The sequence below is a fragment of the Tupaia chinensis genome, unplaced genomic scaffold (genome assembly GCF_000334495.1).
Source record: "Tupaia chinensis unplaced genomic scaffold, TupChi_1.0 Scaffold143673_1, whole genome shotgun sequence".
Lineage (NCBI taxonomy): Eukaryota > Metazoa > Chordata > Mammalia > Scandentia > Tupaiidae > Tupaia > Tupaia belangeri.
In genome coordinates this window covers 295,257-303,651 of record NW_006203521.1, presented here as the reverse complement: position 1 = coordinate 303,651, position 8,395 = coordinate 295,257, and positions in this window count along the sequence as shown.

Below are 8,395 nucleotides of genomic sequence, written 5' to 3'. Positions count from 1 at the left end.
TAGCCAAGTTTGAAAATCTTTGGAATTGGGAATTTGATTCTTGCCTTTTAACAATGCTTTTACAAATTTCTTCCCAATTAAAATAGCTAGACTGCATTGCGCCGTATGCAGTTAAGAAGCCTGACCAGAACAGATTCCTAAGATCTGCCCCCAAGCACTGAAATACAGGATTTCATGGTATTCTGTCTTCTAAAATTTTTAGAGTACCAAGAAGTTTCAAAGGAGAAAATATTCTCTTCAACAAACGGTGTCACATGTGGAAAAAAAAATAGTTGAACTGATATCTCACTCTATGTACAAAAATGAACTAAAAGTCAATCGAAGACCAAACTATAAATGCTAGAATTATAAGATTCTTAGAATGAATTATCTTTTTGGTCTTGGATTTGTCAATAGTTTCTTGCAAGCAACACCAAAAGCACAAGTAGTAAGAGAAAAAAAATAGATAAACTGGACACTGTCAAAATTAAAAACGTTTGTGCTTTAAAGAACTTAATCAAAAAAGTAAAAAGAACCCACAGAATGTAATAAAAATTTGCAAATCACATATAAGGGATTTCTATCTAGAACATATAAAAACTTCTACAACTCAACAATAAAGAACAAGTAACCCCATTAAAAATGATCAAAAAAAAATATATATATATATGACCAATAGAGACCAGCAAATGGCAGAGTGGTTACATCGCTGGACTCCCACATGGTTGACTGTGGTTCAAGTCCTAGATCCAACTGCTTAAACTCACAGTGGGCACATATATGCATGTGCCCAGAGTCCCAAGAATGGAGAAGGGGTTGCAACATGGCCATCCCCCCTAGGGGGTGACTTCTCACTTTCTGTCTCTCTGTCTCTCCAGCGAGTGCACATGCCCTATAGCAAAAATTTCTCTTAAAAAAATGACCAGGAACCAGCAGGTAGCGTGGTGGTTAAGGTGCTGGACACTCCCATATGGCTGACCATAGGTCGAGTCCCGGACCTGGTGGCTTAAAACTCCCGCTGGGCGCGTGTGCGTGCGTGCCCAAGATCCCGAGAGGAGAATGGAGGAGAAGGGATTGAGGTGTGACCATCCCCCCTGGGGGGTGATTTCTCTCTTTCTCACTGTCTCTCTGTCTCTCTCTGTCTGTCGGGTGAGCGCACTCGCCCTACAGTGAAAATCTCTCCAAAAAAAAAAGTAGCAATAGACACATGAAAAGATGCTCAGGGACCAGCAGATGGCATAAAAGTTACGCCCCTTGACTCCCATGTAGTCGGCAATGTTTCCACTAAGTGCCCAGTCCCAGTGACTTAAAATTCACACCAGGCACGTGTGTACAAGATCTCAAGAGTAGAATGGAGGAGAAGGGATTGGGCATGGCCCTTCTTCTTGGAGAGTGATTTCTCACTTTCTCTCTCTGTCTCTCCAGTGAGCACAGGCTCACTATAGCAAAAATTTCTCTAAAAAAAAAAAAAGAGAGAGACAGACAGAAAAAAAAGATGCTCAACAATATTAGCCATTAGGGGATAATGCATGTGGAAACTACAGTGAGATACCACTGGGATGGCTATTCGAAAATGAAAAATAGCAAGCTTTGGGAAGATTATGGAGAAATTGGAACCCACATACACGACTAATGCAAAATGGTGCAACCGTGTTGGAAAACATTGTGGTAGTTCCTCAAAATGTTAAGTATAAAGTTACCATATGACTCAGCAATTCTACTTCTTGACATATATCCAAGAGAAATAAAAATGTGTCCCACAAAAACTTGTCTATGAATTTCACAGCAGCATTATTCATAATAGGCAAAAAGTGGAAACATCCAAATGCCCATCAACTGATGAGTAAATAAATAAAATGTACTATATTCATATAAAGGAATACGATTTGTTCATCAAAAATAATGAAGTATTAATATATCCTATGGCATGAATAAGCCTTAGAAAACATTATGCTATGCGAAATAAACCAGTCATAAAGAACTACAAATTATATGAGTCTAATTATGTGAAATACCCAGAATAGGCAAATCTATGGAGAGATAATATTTAGATCAGTGATTGCTTAGGACTAGGAGAGTTGAAGGGAAACAGAGAGTGTTTACTTTTGGATTTGGGGTTTCTTTTTGGGATAAAGTGTTCTAAAATGTATTATAGTCATGGTTGCACAAGTCTGTAAATATGCTAAAATCCATCATACTGTATACTTTAAAGTTAGGGAATACAGACCAGCTCGATGGTATACTGATAATGCGCTGCTCAAGAGAAGCAAGATCCCACTTGGTGACCAAGGTTCAAATACCTGGCCCAGTCCAACTGAAACAGCTGGGTCACATGCGACATTGCTCAAGATCTGACAAGCTGGAAGATGGGAGGGAGAGGGTGGTGGTGTGACCAGACCCTGTGGAAGGTGCTCTTCTTTCTGTCTCTATTTCTTACATGTTCATGTGTTCTAAAATCAATTTTTTAAAAAAAGAAAATTTTAAAACAAAGTTATGATATATGAATTAAGATTTAAATTTGTTAAATTTCTTGGAAGATCCTAAACCTTGGCCTCTAGCAGAGGAAATATTTGGAAGGAATAGTGATGGGAAATCTTTCTAGGACTTAGGAAATCATCTCATGTAGTCAACCATTCTGCTTTTTGGTAAAGTGTGATGCAAAGATACATGGTGCTGAATAAAACAGTGTACCCCAAAGTAAGTACTAGGTGAAAGAAGAATATTAGGGGGAGTTGGGAAAATATAGTGCATGACTGGTCAATATCTTCCTTGTGGTCCAAAACTTCATGAGAGAAAGAATTTTCCTGAGTGTCTTCAGGTGTGTTGCAAGACATGGGTATTGAACCGGGAAGGAAACCTGATCTAGGCCAACAGAGATATATGTCTCTGTTCAGGCAGGACCAATGCAGACAGCGGGTGCAAAATTCCTACAGAAAGAAAGAATGTAAGATATGTTTAAGAGCTTTGCATTATGGAGTTTTAGTAGGAGTTACCTCCCAGGAGTAGACTAGGGGTTCTTCTTTCATATCATTAAATTTTATTTATAGCAAATATGTATTACTTTGTGATTAACAATATTAAATGAATTAATTTGCTTTAGCAAGTGTAAGGATGACTATTTAAATGAGAAAAAAAAACAGAGCAGTAGGTGGCATGGTGATTAAGGTGCTGATAAATAAAATTTTTTAATAATAATTTTTTATTTAATTTTATTTATTATTTTTTTAAGTTGCTATAAGGCACCCGTGCTCACCAGAGAGAAAGAGAGATAAAGGGAAAGTAAGAAAGCAAGCTGCCATATCTGGGACTTGAACTATGGTTGGCCATGAGGGAGTCCAGCACCTTAACCACCATTCCACTTGCTGGCTCCAATAAGTAATTCATTTTTTAAAATATAATAAATGAGGGGGCCAGCAGTTGGCATAATGGCTAAATTACTTGACTCCCCTGAACTACCTGACTGTGGTTCGAGTCCCGGATCCAGTGGCTTAAAGTCATGCTGGGCAGGTGTGCGTGCATGCGTGCCCAAGATCCCTAGAGGAGAATGGAGGAAAAGGGATTGCAACATGGCCATTCCCCCTGGGGGGTGATTTCTCGCTTTCTGTCTCTCTATTTCTCTGTGTCTTTGCCAAAGGCACATGCACTCTATAACAAAAACCTCTCAAAAAAAAAGAGAAAGAGAGAGAGAGAGAGAGATAAGGAAACAGAAGAGGAAAGAGGTGAAAAAAAAACACAAATGATTTGGTACAAAAATTATCACTAAAAAGATATTTGGAGAAAGAAGAAGAAAATATATTATTCAATTTTTTGAGAGAGAGATTTTTGCTATAGGGCGCATGTACTCACCAGAGAGACAGAAAGAGGCAGAGAAAGAGAAAATGAGAAATCAGTCCCCCAGGGGATAGTCCCGCTGCAATCCCATTTCCTCCATTCTCCTTGGGATTTTTGGGCATGCACACGTACCCAGCATTAAGTTTTAAATTGTCAGGTCCGGAACTTGAACTGTGGTCAACTATGTGGGAGTCCAGAGACGTAACCATTATACCATCGCTAGTTCCAGAATTAGCTTTTAAAAAATACTGATTTCTTAGTCAGTAGGTTTGGACTGGGGTTTAGTAATCTGTAAATCTCATGTGTTTGTGATGCACTATCATATTTAGGAGTAGAAGATAGAATGCATTAGAGTGCAGGAAGTAATGCAGACAAGGAGACAGTAGGCTGTTGGAAAAGTTCTGGCACAAGGTATTAGACTACTAAACTGGAAAGGTGGTAAAAAGAGATTAAGATGACTCTCCTTATGAAGGTAGAATCAATATGATTTGGTAAATGCTTGACTATATGTCCAATGAGGCAAATATTAGTGCATTTTATGGACTGCTGGTCATACCACCCCCTGGCACAATGTATAGGATATAGTGCAGTTCAATAATTTTTGCTAACCAAATAAGCAAATAAATAAGAAAAAGTCAAAACTGACTCAAGGGCTTTGAGTTGGGTGACTTATCACTGGTTGGACAGACATTCGGGAATCTAGTTCCAGGAAAAACAATGAGATAGATTTTTCTATGGTTGAATCAGAAAATATGGTGAATTGTATAAAACCTTAGGCATTATGGGGGAGCATGCACTTCTCTAAGGCATTATGATTGGGACAGTAGCGGGAAGAGTCTGGAGAAACTTTTTATGGCTGTAAAATCTTTCTGTAGCTGTCTTCAAAACTGGGCCCTGTGAGACGTTCACTCAGGTCATCAGGTCTTGCTGTGCTCTCTGACTGCAGGTGGGAGGTGACAAATAAGTGGTTTGGACAAATCTGCACACACCTCTTTGTGACTTAATTAGGTCAACTCACTTCACACCTTTAGTCAGTATCTTTGAAGGACTGCATATTCCAGCTTCAGTCACTCACTCATCAAGTGTACCCTAGAGCCTCTCAGCTCAATTCTCCTTTTACATCTTTCCAATCCCTTCTCTCCACAACCCCCACCCCCAAAACCAGTCTGTTCTTACATTTACTTGGGCCTTGCCTCCCTTTCCCAGAGTTTGGGTTCCTGCAGGCTGAACTCTGAGCATTTTCACTCTGCCTCTCTCTACTCCTGGCCGCCCTGGGCATCAACTTCCAGGCTGGAATCCCACCTAAGCATCATTGTTCTCCCCAGAGAAGGATCAAAAAGATACCTGCACTGTGAAACAGTAAAATTATATTCGAAAGTAGGTTTAGCTTAGTTTTGAGCATATGTTGCAAACTCTAAGGCAACCACTAAAATAAAAATTACTTAAAGAAATAAATTTATGTGGAAAGAGAAAATAGATTCAACTAAAATGCCCAATTAAAAATAGAGAAGGTGGGGCCCAGCAGTTAGCATAATGGCTATGTCGCTGGACTCCCACGTAGTCGACTGCAGTTCGAGTCCCGGACCCGGTGGCTTAAACTCACGCTGGGCGTGTGTGGATGCGTGCCCAAGATCCCGAGAGGAGAATGGAGGAGAAGGGATTGCAGCGTGGCCATCCCCCCGGGGGGTGATTTCTCGCTTTCTATCTCTCTGTTTCTCTCTGTCTGTCTGGCGAGCACACATGCCCTATAGCGAAAAACTTCTCCAAAAAAAAAAAAAATTAGAGAAGGTGGACCAGTAGGTTAAGGCACTACATCCCACATGGCTGTCTCTGTGGTTCAAGCCCCAGATCCAATGGCCTGAAAAACATGGTAGCTCCATGTGCATGCCTGCCGAGAGAATGGAGGAATAGGAATTGTGGTGTGATCATCCCTCGGAGGATGATTGCTCACTTTCTCTCTCCCTCTTGCTCTCTCTCTCTCTCTGTGTCTCTCTCCATTGAGTGCACACACTCTACAACAAAAAAATCTTTTTAAAAAATTGAGAAGGCAAGAAGAAAGAGGAAAATAGGTGACCAGATCCCACATGGCCAACTATGGTTCAAGTCCTGGACCCAGCAGCTTGAAAACCATACCAGGGGGAACCAGCAGTTAGCGTAATGGCTATGTCGCTGGACTCCCACGTAGTCGACCGCGGTTCGTGTCCCGGACCCGGTGGCTTAAAACTCACGCCGGGCACGTGTGCGTGCGTGCCCAAGATCCCGAGAGGAGAATGGAGGAGAAAGGATTGCGGCAGGGCCCTCCCGCCTGGGGGGTGATTTCTCGCTTTCTGTCTCTATGTGTCTCTCTGTCTGTCTGGCGAGCGCACGCGCCCTATAGCAAAAAAAAACCTCTCCAAAAAAAAAAAGAAAGAAAACCATACCAGGCACATGCATTTCTGTGCTCAAAACCACGAAAGGGGGAACCAGCAGTTAGCGTAATGGCTATGTCGCTGGACTCCCACGTAGTCGACCGCGGTTCGTGTCCCGGACCCGGTGGCTTAAAACTCACGCCGGGCACGTGTGCGTGCGTGCCCAAGATCCCGAGAGGAGAATGGAGGAGAAGGGATTGCGGCGTGACCATCCCCCCTGGGGGGTGATTTCTCGCTTTCTGTCTCTATGTCTCTCTCTGTCTGTCTGGCGAGCGCACGCGCCCTACAGTGAAAATCTCTCTCAAAAAAAAAAAAAAAAAAAACACGAAAGGAGGGAAATATGGAGGAGGAGAGATTGTGGCATGACCACCCCCCATGGAGAGGGGGGGTGCTTTCTCACTTTCTCTCTCTGTTTCTCTTCAGAGACTACATGTGCCCTCTAGCAAATTTTAAAATATATGTATTTTCTATGAGAATCCTGCTTTATTTTTATTTTTGAGCTTGACAAATTTATTGATATTTTAGTAAAACCATTCATCTCGGTCATTTTTCTCCCTCACTTTAACCTTAGGTTAATATTTCATTTGGATCAAGAAAAGAATATAGGAAGGGGATGTTATTTTAACACACAATAAGATGGACAAAAATGGATAACTGGCCTACATAAAGTTCAATTTATGTGTCTTAAAATAATTAAATCATGTAAGAACTAATAGTTTTAAATATATTTCCATTGTTTTACTTGGGACTTATTCTAAACTTAAATGCAAGCGAACAATGTATTAGGAATATACATAGACTCCTTCTCTGGATTTATTATCTATTATAAAAGTTCAACAAGTAGTTACCACCAATGTAATATCTTGAAGCTGCCTCCAAAGTTAACATTGCAGGAGTTTTCAGGAAAATCATTACACACTATGTTTTAGTCTACAACCGTGCTTTTAAAGATACATATAGAGGCCAGCAGATGGCATAATGGTTATGTCACTAGACTCCTATGTAGTTGACCATGGTTCGAGTCCCAGACCCAGTAGTTTAAACTCATGCCTGGTGAGCGTGCATGCATACCCAAGATTCTAAGAAGAGAAGGGATGTGGCATGGCCATTTTCCGGGGGCTGATCTCTTGCTTTCTGTCTCTCTGTCTCTCTCTGTGTCTCTGGTGAGCACACACCCCCATAGCAAAAATCTCTCTAAATAAATAAATAAAGATACAGTATCCATGAAAAAACTTCTCAAAGTAATAAATGCATACAGTAAAGTGGCAGGATACAAAATTAATTTACGGAAGAGATAAATTGTAAAGCCTTAGACATAGGTCTTGTGTTTAATTTCCTTTTAAAAAAAAGGAAATACCCAAAACAAAATAGATAGAATATCATAGCTCTTGAGTCTGGTATGGGTATATAAATATCTTACATTATTTTCCATGTTTGAACTATCACAATTGAAAATTTAGGAAAAAAATGATAAAGAACTAATTTTTAGAAAAGAAAGATTACAGGATGGCTTGGTAAAAAGTTGTAAGGATTAATCTGACTCACACATCTATAATAAAGGAAACATGATGATGGAAAATTGCCAAACAGAAAGAACAAGTTAGAATTTGAGTTCTAACTATGTTCTTATGACCTGTATGACTTTCAGCAAGTTATTTAACTTCTCTAAGTCTCAGTTTCTTCATCTGTAAGATCAAGTTAGTAATACTTCCTTTTTGGGGCCAGGAGGTGGCATAGTGGTTAAGGTGCAGGACTCTGTGTGATTGACTGCAGTTTGAGTCCTGGACCTGGTAGCTTGAAATTCACGCTGCGTGTGCGTGCATGCCCAAGATTCTGAGAGGAGTACAGAGAAGGGATTGCGGTGTGGCCATGCCCCCCAGGGGGGGGCGGTAATTTCTTGGTTTCTGTCTCTCTGTCTCTGTCTGTCTGGCGAGCTCACACGCCCTATAGCAAAAACCTCTCAAAAATAACAAAAACAAAACAAAACAAAAAAACACAGCACGGTATTGGCACAAAAATCGACATGAGGACCAATGGAACAGAGTAGAGACTCCAGAAATAAATCCCAAAACAACATACAGCCAACTCATCTTTTTTTTTTTTTTTTTTTGAGAGGTTTTCTCTATAGGGCGCGTGCGCTTGCCAGACAGACAGAGACAGACAGAGAGACAGAAAGC